General features: G+C 43.4%; 1 protein-coding gene and 1 pseudogene across 1 annotated transcript in view; both read left to right on the plus strand.

Annotated features, from left to right (window-relative positions):
- Positions 1-12,798, plus strand: part of ELAVL4 (ELAV like RNA binding protein 4) — an 84,039-nt gene that overhangs the window by 40,634 nt on the left and 30,607 nt on the right. The gene's annotated exons all lie outside the window — the stretch shown is intronic.
- Positions 1,566-11,785, plus strand: LOC123793601 (small ribosomal subunit protein eS12-like; annotated as a pseudogene).

Here is a 12,798-nt window from a genome sequence, read left to right on the forward strand (position 1 = left end):
CTGCAGACAGTAAACCATGTAATTATTGTGCCTCTTACACACCCATCAGCGGCAATCAGAGACCTCCTGTCTTTTCTAATTAGGATAGGTTGGCAACTGAGTGGAGCTGTGAAGTTTAGAATTTTTACAGGTACATTCTGCTTCTTTCGACATAATTCTTTTCCCAGGATGGCAGTAGTCAGGATTACAGACCAGATATGGTTTCCTTTTGCCCCCTGGCTGCCTTCCCCTTCATCTTCCCTTCCATATCAGATGGTTCTGTTCAGAAAGTCTGCAGTCTTTCTGTTAACCTGCTTCCAAACTCAGATAACCATAGGAAAGTATTCTCACATCCCAGGAGAGATGTCTCAAAGGATTTTTACCTAGGATGTGAATCAGGCCTGGGTATTTTAAGGATTTTCTATTTCTGTACTTTAGCTGACTGTTTGGTTCGTAGGACCAATTCCCTGTTCACCTGGCCTCCCCTCCTTCCCCCAGTACATACATACACACCCCACACACACTCCCTCCCTCCATCCCTCCCCCCTTCTCTGTGTGACCTGGTTGATTGAGACTAGGAACTAAGGAAGAAGGTAATGTCAAGCTGAAATTTCCACACATTATCTAAAAATGTAATTCATCAGCTTCAGGGTAGGAGGAAAGTGCTTTCTGAAATGTGTTAATGGGAAATTCATTTTTTTCTTGTCTTCTGGGAGGTGTGGCAGGGTGATTTCTTTTTTCAGTCTGCCTCCCCCCACCCCATTCCACATCTCCCTTACTGCTCTTAACTGATGAACTCTGTATCTGTCTTTATTCCTTGTAAAAACTAAAGATCTTTAAGTTGCCTTTTTATTTTTTCTACAGTCCCCAAATTGAGCTTTGATGGGAGAAGATATTTCTAGTTTGGAGAGAAGATAAAATTCAGATAGAGACCATATATTTGTATAAGGCTTTTACATTTGTAAAACATTTTCAATCAGCCAACAGTATTTATTTAGTGTCTACTCTCTCAGACCAAATAAACGTTATTCCCTTTCCCTCTCTCCTCTTAAATTCTGTATCAGAGTCTGTGAGGAAGCCAGAGAGGATAAGACACAGTTTGTGCCCCCATGTTGCTGCTAGCAGGGCAGCGATGGGAGAAGCCAAGACGCATTTGGGGGCCCTGCAGCAGCCTGCAGGTCTGGAAGGAGCTGGGATACACAGCACTAGACATCCACCTTTGCTGTTTTGTGGAGGGTTTTGTTTTGTTTTTCACCAAGGTCCAAATTCACCCTTCCTAACCTTAGCTATTAGTTTTATTAGCACAGAAGACTCATAACAATCAGTGAAGTTGGAGTTTTGGTGGAATGCCTGCTGTGTGTCAGCTACAGGGTTAGGCACTTTATTGTATGTTATTTCATCGAAGCTTTATGTCAGTTATGTATGATCAGTGCTATTATCTCCATTTTATAGATAAGGAAGCCAAGACTTAGAATCAGCTGGAGAGTTGTGACTGCAAAGTCTGCAGTCTTTCTGTTAACCTTATCAGTCTGCCTCTGTTGAATGAATATGAAGACATCAATTATGGGTGTTCAAAGGAGAAACAGATGACAGTGGGCTGGGGATCTCGGAACAAGTGTCAAATAGGAGTGAGCCTTAATCTCGGTAGAGAGCAGGTCGTGGGAGACTGGTCCATGAAGAGGAAGCAGCTGAGCCAAGTTTCAGAGACCTCTTCAAGGGATAGTGAATGGAACAGGCAAGACCATTCTGTGGGTAAGCATTACTGCCCCCTTTGTGTTGACGAAATAACGGAAACTCTGAACGGTTACGTAAGTTATCCAAGGTCACAGCTAATAAGAGGTGGGGCTGAGATTTGAACCCCAAGTTTGTCAGACTCCAAAGTCTGTGTTTTTCTATTTTGCTAATAAATAACCCGACCTGACACAGAAGGAGGTGGGCAATTTGCAGACTCCCTATGGCGTCTATGATTTGAGAATCATTGTTTCTCTTGCTGAGGTCAGGTACATGGTCTCTCACTGACTCTCTTTCCACCTCCTTCAGTTTCTTGCTGATGTCTAAGTTTGGCTTTCAGCTTGGCCTGTGTTTTGTAGTTGGACATCTGGTGATATGTGAGGTCCCATTACCATTGAGTGGATACAGCTAGTTAGGGTAATTACTCTAATTCCTAGGGCTGCTGGTGGAATTTCTCATCACAAACATCTTGAATTGGATTAAATCATTTTATTGGTGGTATGGCATAAAATGTATACTTAATAATCCCCAATACTTGCCATTCATGTTTGTTTTCAAAGGCTTTTACTTTCAGTACTTCCTCTGACCCTTTTGAAATAGCCAATATGGACAATGTGTATACTCGCTTTACAAATGAGGCCGGTGCAGCCCAAGGAAGACTTGAGTCAAGAGCACTTGGCTTCCCATTTTCCTTGCTCTTTGTTCTTCCCTTTTTTCTTTTCTTTGCTTGCTGCTGTCCTGGCTCCTCTTTTTGCCTTTTTATTTACTTACATGCCATTTGATTGAAAAAGGATTTGAATTGGCTTTATAGGGTAATATGGAAGACAGCTAGAATTAAAATAGCTATGGATTTTTTAAAAAGCAAGGTAGAGCAAACTGTGTGTAGAATGCATGGTAAAAGGAGAACTAGAATGAAAATTAAATTAAATGTGGCTAGGTGACTTGTCCGAGAAGTAACACACCACCTAGCCCAAGTGTTCTTTACATCAAGGAAAAATAGATGGTGACAACCTTGATCCCATTCTCAAGTGGTGACCAGGATCCCAGCCCTACCCCTCTGCCCCCCACACTCACATTATCGCACAGACCTCTGTGGAGACACTTGCCAGCTGTGCATAATACAGGGTGGGATATGAAACCTGAAATCACATACATAGAGTTTTCCCTTCCTCATCTTTCTTGCTTGAACCCATGTTGGATTGATTGACATGTTTTTTTCTGGCCAGGGCAGGCAGTGACAGAGAGAAGATGCCTAGTGGAGTACCTGTCTTCACTGTTTTTGTAAATGCTGTGCCAAAGGGGGTGTTCTGAATTGGGCCTTCTTGCTCGCGGCCGTGAACTGGGGTATTACTGGCTTCTGGGTCTCTTCAGTCTTCCCTGTCCCCTCAAACCCTGAGTCTGGGCACAGAGGCGCTCCACTCTTCTGCTTGCATCTCCCTGGTAAGGCTTCCTACAGTGAGTTCTGGCAGGGTCCCCATTGCCCCAGACTCTGAGCTGGACAGCAAACAGGAAAATCAAATGTTACTCTCACTTCCTGGTCCTGATCCCACAAACTGGAACTGGTCCTCAGCCACCTTTTCTCTTCCCAGTGCCCCTTGCCAGTCAGTGGAGCTTTCCCAATGAGGTGGACCACACTCTAGGTACAAAAGAAAGTGAGCACGACTGCAGTGTGCCACACTCCCCCCCCCACATACACACACACACACACACACACACACACACACACACACAGCCCCCAAATGCTTCCTTGTCAGAAATACCAGACACAGTGCAGTGAACTAACCAGCAGTGAGACAGACATCAGTGAGAGTCCTGCACCATCCCCCAGCCCCCCTGACCACACACTGAATAGGTATGTGCCTGGCCTTGCGTTAGTCACTCTGTCCCTGTGGACCTCCATTTTCTCGGCACACAGTACGAAGACAGATCCTTACCTTACCTTCCTTGCATGGTACCTGGCATGCAAACCAGCTGGTTTGCAACCTTGCAACCTTGCAAAACACAGGTTGTAAACTGAAGCAACCTATAAATGGGAGGGGCCCCTTGTGTCTTCCTTCTTCTCACCAAGTGTCCTACCCCTGGGCCTACAGATGGAGAAGGAGAGAGGAAAGGAAAAGTCGAGATCTGTCTGTTCCTGGTTCAGTCCTCAGTTATGTAATTCCAAGGAGGAAGTAGGAGCTGCCATATGAGAAGGCCGGAGAGTGGAATGGGACCTCACATTTATTAAGCACTGCTGGACGCCAGTTGCTTTATGTTTGTTAGCTCATTTAATCCTGATCACAACCCCAAGAGGTAACAGCAGCCCCGTTCTTTAGATGAGGAAACCAAAGCTCATGCTGTTTGAAGTGCCTGACCACACTGTCTGTGTACCCCTGTCTGTCTGACCACATGCTGCTGCCACTGGGAACAAGAGACCTGCACAGAGAGGGTTCTTCGCGTTCTTGCTGCTTCATCCTGAATCGTGCGTGCGGCTGTGTAGGATGTATTCCAGCAAACCTCAGAAATAGCTGCAGTAATAATGAACAGCAGTTTTTGTGGTTCTGGAAGATTGTAAATGAAAGCCTTTAGTTCAATATTTGAAAATGCCAGGATGGTTTCTGAGATTGTTTTTAAAATCAAACCACCGGGGCGCCTGGGTGGCACAGCAGTTAAGCGTCTGCCTTCGGCTCAGGGCGTGATCCCGGCGTTATGGGATCGAGCCCCACATCAGGCTCTTCCGCTATGAGCCTGCTTCTTCCTCTCCCACTCCCCCTGCTTGTGTTCCCTCTCTCATTGGCTGTCTCTATCTCTGTCGAATAAATAAATAAAATCTTTTAAATAAATAAATAAATAAATAAATAAATAAATAAATAAATAAATAAAATCAAGCCACCTTTATGAGTGGCAATGTGATAAAATGGAAGGATCCAGCAAGTTCTCATTCTAGCTATGGGACTTCCAGTGGATCGAACCATTCTGTGCCTCCGATTGTTGCACATAAAATGGGGATAATAGCACTGGCTCTTTCCACCTGACTGTGTGTCGACATGAGATGAGCTGCTAATGTGTTGTAAGTCTTTAAAGTGCTATACCAATTCAGGCTATTACTATGGTCACCTAGAAGATAGGACGTTATAAGCAGGGGATTTATGAGGGTAAAGCAAATACCAAACCCCTTGTGATAAGCTAGTTTTGCTTTCTAGTCTGCTTTCCAGATGTTTTGTTCAGTTATCCGTGTACATCTCAACAAAAGCTGATTAACTCTCTCAGACATCAGTGTCTAACTGTTATTAATGCTCAGGCTGATCAAATTACAATGCCACAGATCCTACTTGTGCTGTTAATATTAGATTTTGGATTCCGGTCTATAATGAATGATTTTTCCTCCGTGCATTGGAAAAATTGGTTAGCAGGGTTCATAAGAAAGTTTAATTAGCAGGCTGTTTGTGAAAATAGTGGTTGTGAGTCATCGTTCAGAATGAACTAACGTTGCTGAATTTGTTCTCCTGTTCCTTGAGCAGCCACGTAGGAACCTCGGGTTTGGGAAGCTGGTGTCTGCATGCTGCCCGCTTGAACTGCCCGTGTAATGAACTAATGACAAAAACAGCACATTTTAAATCCCAGAGAGGAAGAGGAGGTGTAGGGTATTTGTGTATTGTGTGTGTGTGTGTGTGTGTGTGTGTGTGTGTGTCTTCCCAGACAGATATTCCCAGGGAATATCGTGCACCTACTAAAATCTGGAACTGTGCTAGGCAGGATAGCCCAGTAATGAAGAGCTAGACTGCTTGTGTTAGCATCCTGGCCTTACTAGTTACTAGCTGTGTAACAGGCAAATCCTTACCCTCTCTGTGCCTCAGTTTTCTCATTTGTAAAATGGGGATATTGATAGGATTACTGTGAGCATCAGCACATACAAAACACTCAGAACAGCACCTGGTGTATAGTAATATAATACTTACAGCAGTTCTGTGAGGTGTAATAATAATTAGCCCTATTTTACAGGTGAGGAAACAGGCTCAGAAAAGTTACGTAACTTGTCCAAGGTCACACAACTTCTTTCTTTTTTTTAAGATTTTATTTATTTGAGAGAAAGAGCACACAAGCAGGGGGAGGGTCAGAGGAAGAGGGACAAGCAGGCTCCCTACTGAGCAGGGAGCCCGATGCAGGGCTCCATCCCAGGACCTGGGATCACGACCTGAACCGAAGGCAGCCGCTTAACCAACTGAGCCACCCAAGCACCCCCAAGGTCATACAACTTCTAAGTGTCAGAGCAAGATTGAACCCATGTTTGTTTGTCTCTCTTTTCATCTGCAGTACGATGTTGGCTCCCAGGCTCATGTGCCGAGTTAGGTAAGCGTAGATAACGTGCAGGTGTGTACCTGTGTGTGTGCTCCTGCTTGGGTGTCCATACAGCCCCACACAATTGTGTTTTGTTTTTTCCTTGGGTCTTTGGTTCTCCACATGAAACTCCGTGAGTGATTGCATGCTGACCACTGACACAACGTGAGCTAGAAATCAGACCTGTATGACTTGTACCAACATGAAAATACGTCTTCAGATGTCTGACCCCCTCCCCACTATGCATCTCGGTCCTGTGTCTGGATTATCCCAGAAGCAAGTCTGTGTGATGTCTTCTAAGACACAGAATCATAGGCTGTTACAGTGAAAAGAGACCCTAGATGTGTTCTCTGGCTTGGTTTCCTTTCTTCTGTGGGCCCCTCTAGCATCTCAGGAACTGTAGCTCAGAGCACAGGCCCAGAACCCCCAGCTCAGGGCAATTATATCCTGAGGAAGTGTTCAGTCCTGTTTCAAAGAGTAATGGTCATTTGGGAATCTCATCTAAAAGTCACTCCCAAAGGTATTTAATAGGTAATATGTTTATTTAAAAGAGGTTTTGTGACCAAATGAGTTTGGGGAAACTGAAGTGTACCAAGTTAAAACGGGGTCTCTTTTTATCACTACTTCTTTGAGTCTGTGTTAATGTGCATTATAAATCTTAAAAGGAAGGGTATGATAAGTAACCTTCCTCTTGGAACCTTTATTCTCCAGCATTTTATGGACTTCTGTTCTAAGCCAGTTCGGAGGGATGGCGTTCCATTAGGGATACGTTTGCAGGTAGAAGGGAAGGGGGCAGTTTGGGACAGTTCCTACCTGATGAGCTCATTCTTTTGTTAAGAAAGAGGTGGGGTCCTCTTTTGCACATGGGTGGGCAAGTGGAAGCCTGGTGTCCTAGAAAAGTCTTACTAGCTCCCAAGAGAAACTGGATATGGCACCAACGCAGCCCCAGCACATATTAGGCATTTTTGTTGAAAGTCACTGAGCATGTTCTGGGCACAATTTAAATCATGAGTTCATTTGGCTTTCTGTTAGGGTGACATTTCATTTTCCATTGCCCAAAAGAGCCAAGCCATGGAAGGTGTTTACATTTTGTGATTCTCACACACATTCCCGGGCGTTCCTTCATTTTCACCTCTCCCAGGTACTTGACTCAGTGTAACGAGGCTGGTCATAGTGGCACGGTATAGCCATTCTCTGAGAAGCCCTTAGCTTTAAAAAAAAAAAAATCAGAGAAGATGGCTTCCCTCCTTCATTCCTACTCTACGGACCCATTTCTGCGTGAGTCCTTTGTTCTTGGTTTTTATTTCTTGGTTTTTTCTTATTGATGAAAAGGGAAAATGTGGTTTCTTTCTTGTTTCTTTTCTTTTTCATGGATCTGGGGAATTTCTCTTTTAACATTGGTTGGAAACGAACATGGTCATGAGCTTCCTGTCTGTACTTTACTATCAGTGAACTCCTTGATGGTAGGGATGGGGTGCTAACCTCCACATTTCACTCTTAGTGGTAAGTCCAAGGCCAGAGATCCCCAAGCCCATTTCAGAAATGACAGACTGATAAAGATTCTCAAAGTCCTTCTCCAGCTCACACCTGATGTCCTAACTTCTCTCTGCACAGACAAGTTATTTATCTCACCTCCTTCATCGAGAGCCATGAATTTTCTTTTACTTTGGATAGAGACAGTTTTAATAGATTTATATTCAGTTAATATTTATGAAGCATCTACCTTGTGCCAGGCCCTCTCACATACTTTATCTCATTTAATCTAAATCCCAACATGATATCAGGAGCCTCTCTACACATGCTTTATACAAACAGTGTCTGATGGGAGTTTTGGAAGCTGTTGTCTTTAGTGTTAAGCACAGCACTTCCTTTCACCCACAGACATTTCACCCACAGACAGTCTCATTTTGCCCGAAGGCTAATTACAGTGTATGTAATTAGTACTAACCTGATAACTTTTTCTACCTCTTCTTCCTTTGTTGCTAGACCGTTGTCTAACATCGGCTGCGTTTCTGGAATCACCTGTTGGTGCACATCCATTCTGGGTGGCAAGTCTTGTCTGTCTGATATCCAAACCTTTTGTTTTATGTGAGAGCAAGCCAACCAAGAATTAAGAATTCTGGTTCATTTCTCTGGCTAGCTGGGAGTTTGCCAAAATCCTCCTCTTTTTGTTTCAATCCTCGTTAAAAATATGTTTGAATGTTTGTTCTTTCCTGTCTGTAGGAATATTCTGCACATAATTTAATTGAATGTTGCTTCGATTAAGAACCTTTCATTGCCCCAGGGTCATCAGTCTGAACACTTCCCTTTGTGTGATGGATGCAGAGGGTGCGGTGGTTGTCGCTGAGGTTTCTATTATCCCTGGCACATTCCCTATTTTTCCCTTTCAGCTTTTTTTAAAACTAAGTACTTGATACTAGCTTTTTATCTTATGAATCACCTTTCTTCCCTGAGCAGACAGAAGAAAAATAGGGTTCAGATGAGTTTCATTTTGTCATTTATTGAGGTTTATTATTGAAATATATATTTGAAGATCTGTCATTTGGAGCAACTTATTTTATAGGACAAACCAAAAGAGGTTAAAAAAAAACTCCTTTGAGAATTTATTGGTTGGCTTTTTTCTCTTTGGAATAATGTAGTTTTGTAACCGGTCCTTCCTGCTTTGGGAACTGCTGGAAATCGTTGTATATACTCTGTGCGTTTCCATGTACCTTACCCCGGTAACAGAGGCTTTGTGTCACATTTACTTAAACAGTTTGGTTGATATTGTCTCTGAAATCGGGAAACTCTATTAAAAGCCTGTATGGACTTTGGAGCCAGATGGACTTGTGTCTTGGGATCTGAGGCCTCTAGACATTGGTCTTCTTGAATGTAAATGGCAGTGATGATACCTACTTGTAGGATTGTTTTAGGGAGTAGATGAGACGATAGACATAAAGTACTCAGCTAGAACTTGAATGTTCTCACCAAAAATATGAGTAAGTAAATAAATAAATGTACACGTATATTAAATCATCACAATGTACACTTTAAATATCTTACAATCTTATTTGTCAATTATACCTCATTAAAGCTGGAAAAAAAAAAACAAAGCTCTCAGTACAGTGATTGGCACATGGTAACCACTCAAAAAATTACTATTTTTTTTTTAAGAGTGAGAGAGTAGGGAGGGGCAGAGGGAGAGAGAGAATCTCAAGCAGGTTCCACACCCAGAGCAGAGTTGATGCAGGACTTAATCTCATGACCCTAAGATCATGACCTGAGCTGAAATCCAGAGTCAGATGCTTAACCAACTGAGCCACTCATGTGCCCTCCAAAATAACTGTTTTTGTTCCTATTTATTCACTTGTCGAATTTGTTAACTCATTCATCCATTCTACATAGATTTATTGAAAGCCTACTATGTGCCGGCCATTGGTCATACCAAGATTAACAAGATTCATATTCCTGCCCTTAAGAGATTTAGGGTCCAGTAAGAAATGTATTTAGTTCAGCAAGCTTATATTGAATGCCCACTGTGGGACAAGGGCTTTATTCATTGCCGTCTTGATGCCCCATGATGAGTTCTCAGCTTCTGGGGAAATTACATCCACTCAGGAAGCCAGAATGTAACCTCTGGAAATAACCTAGTACTGGTTCAGTGTAATTTTAAATACTTTGGGAATTCAAAATAAGGATGGCTGGGTCCTATCTTTTTCCATAGTGTTTGTTGTTGGCAGAAAGCAGACACACTCGAAATTTCAGATACCTGAATGTTTCCTGGATCTGTGCCAGAGGTCGAGGGAGATATCACATATACATCTGAGCACAGATTCAACTTGGAAGCAGTATTGACAGTTCAGGTTGATATTAACAATCAACGGTCTCCTGGAAGCAACGGCTATAAACTGAAGGGCAGGTCTCTCTCATCGAGGAACGGATGCTCATGCCGTCCCCTCCTGCTGGAATGCCCTTCTCTGTCTATTGCCTGCCTATCTCTTATCAGTCTTTTTTAATTCATCTCAAAAAGCCCTCTGTCCTTCTAACTGTCCTAACACTGAGCCATACGCTGCTGTCATTAATGATTCATAGGTCTGACTGTCCTACTAGACCATGAACTCCTTGCTTCTTCCTTGGTCCTCAGTTTTAGAATCTATAGAACAGACTTGAAGACAATTGATACTAAAGTCCTTTCCAAGACTGTCGTTCTGTGATGCACTAGGTCCAGGCACAACCAAGGTAGAAGGTGGGAGTGGCAAAGATACAGACGTAGTGAAGAGAAGGGCCATATGCACCCCAATGTTCATAGCAGCAATGTCCACAATAGCTAAATCGTGGAAGGAACCGAGATACCCTGCAACAGATGACTGGATTAAGAAGTTGTGGTCCATATATACAATGGAATATTACTCAGCAATCAGAAAGAACGAGTTCTCAACATTTGCTACAACATGGACGGCACTGGAGGAGATAATGCTTAGTGAAATAAGTCAAGCAGAGAAAGACAACTATCATATGATTTCTCTCATCTATGGAACATAAGAACGAGAATGATCAGTAGGGGAAGAAAGGGATAAAGAAAGGGGGGGTAATCAGAAGGGGGAATGAAACATGAGAGACTATGGACTATGAGAAACAAACTGAGGGCTACAGAGGGGAGGGGGGTGGGGGAATGGGATAGACCGGTGATGGGTAGTAAGGAGGGCACATATTGCATGGTGCACTGGGTGTTATACACAACTAATGAATCATCGAGCCTTACATCGAAAACCGGGGATGTACTGTATGGTGACTAACATAATATAATAAAAAATCATTATTAAAAAAAAAAAAGAAGAAGGTGGGAGTGGGATATTTTGAGGGTTTATATTGGAACTAAATGGAAAGAATGAGGACTTGGAGATAGTACTAGAAAACCCAGGCTCTCTCAAAGTCTCAGGCACACTGTGCCATGCATGTCCAGCAGGTGTGTTTAGCATACAAATGAGCACATATTCAAGAAACCAGGGCACAGCAAAAAAGTGCACAGGCTCTGGAATCACATGGGTCTGGCTGCTATTCTGTGGCCAAATAACCTTGGGCATGTTATTTCTACTTTCTGGGGCTCAGTTTCCCCTTCTGCAAAACAGGGATAGAAATCCTGCTTCAGAGGTTGTGAAGATTTACATAATGATGTATGTAAAGTGTTGAGCCCATAGTAGGTGCTTAGTAATTATTCTCTATTCTTTTTATTTCCTCAGTTAGAAATCAGGATAAACTGAAACGAGTTGGGAGTGTTGGATCTAAAATAAATAGAATTTAGCTCTTTCCCTGCTGACGCCGAGTAGCGCGGAGGCAGAAGCTTAGGTACACTCAAGATGCAGCTCCACCCATAACCCACTGCCACGGTCAAGGAAGGCATTGCTGCTGGAGGTGACGTGGGCGTTAATACTGCTTTACAAGAGGTGTTGAAGACTGCCCTCATCCACGATGGCCTAGAAGATGGAATTCACAAAGCTGCCAAAGCCTTAGACAAGCCCCAAGCCCACCTCTGTGGGATTGCGTCCAACTGTGATGAGCCTATGTATGTCAAGTTGGTGGGGGCCTTCGTCTGAACACCAAATCCACCTAATGAAGGTTGATGGCAGTGAGGAAGCAGGGGAATGGGCAGGCCTCGGAAAACTGACAGAGAGGGAAAAGCCCGCAAAGTGGTTGGTTGCAGTTGTGTGGTGGTTAAGGACTATGGTGAAGAGTCTCAGCCAAGGATGTCACCAAGTAATCCTTCAAATGCAAGAAATGAACAAATAGGAAACTTGGTTCTTGTTCCTCAAATAAATAAATAAAACATAATTTAGAAGCTCTGACTCTTAGCATTAGAAGGGATCAGTCAATCTTGCTGACTGCTGCCACATCCCTTGATAAAACATTGATCTGGTCTCTGTTTGCATACTTCTAGTCAGGTGGCCCTTACCACCTCACAAGGCTGCCACACCCTTATAAATCAGTATTAAAAAGTTCTTCCTTTTATCAAGGCAGAAATCTACTCCCTAACTTTCTTCTCTCTGATCTTTGTTCTCTCCCGTGGGGCACCACATGGCAAGTCTACCCCTGCTTTCTCATGACAGCCTTCCAAATATTAGAATTGGCTCTGAGCAACTCTAGAGTCTTCTCTCCTTCAGACTAAAGACTGCAGTTCTTTCTGAAAGATGGGCTTGGTTCCTCTGGACATGGGTAAGGCCCTGGTAAAAGAGTTTGCTGCTCTTTCTGGTTACTTTCTGATTGGTACATGAGAGTTTGAATGTAGTTAAGAGGATGTAAATATGTATGTGAATAGAAAATATTCATCCATTCACCCGACAGACATTTACTGGGTATCCAACAATGTCATGGACCCTTTGGTAGGCCCTGGGGATACAGAGATGAATAAAATATCATCTTGGCCTCAAGTTGCCCCCAGTCTAGTGAGGAACAGAGTCACGTCAAGAGATGGTTTCAAAAAGATATTTCAGTAGGAATGTTTACCTGATCTGCAAAGCTGTGGGGCAGGGACTGAATGGTTTTCATACATGTCCTATTCAATAGCACCACAGAAGCAGTTTGAAGAAACCAGGGCTGCCCCTTTCCTCTTTTCAGGCATTTAACAAGTGCAGTGGTACGTTGCCCTCACGTTCACTTGTGTCATTGCTCCAACATGGCATGCATGCTCCTGCCTCAGGGCCTTTGCACAGATTTCCTCTGCCTGGGATGCCCTTCCCTCAGATAGGGGGGACTGGCTGACTCCTCTCCCTCAGGTCTCTGCTCTCATGTCACCTT

The sequence above is a fragment of the Ursus americanus genome, chromosome 12 (genome assembly GCF_024610735.1).
Source record: "Ursus americanus isolate L20-20 chromosome 12, mUrsAme1.1.p, whole genome shotgun sequence".
NCBI lineage: Eukaryota > Metazoa > Chordata > Mammalia > Carnivora > Ursidae > Ursus > Ursus americanus.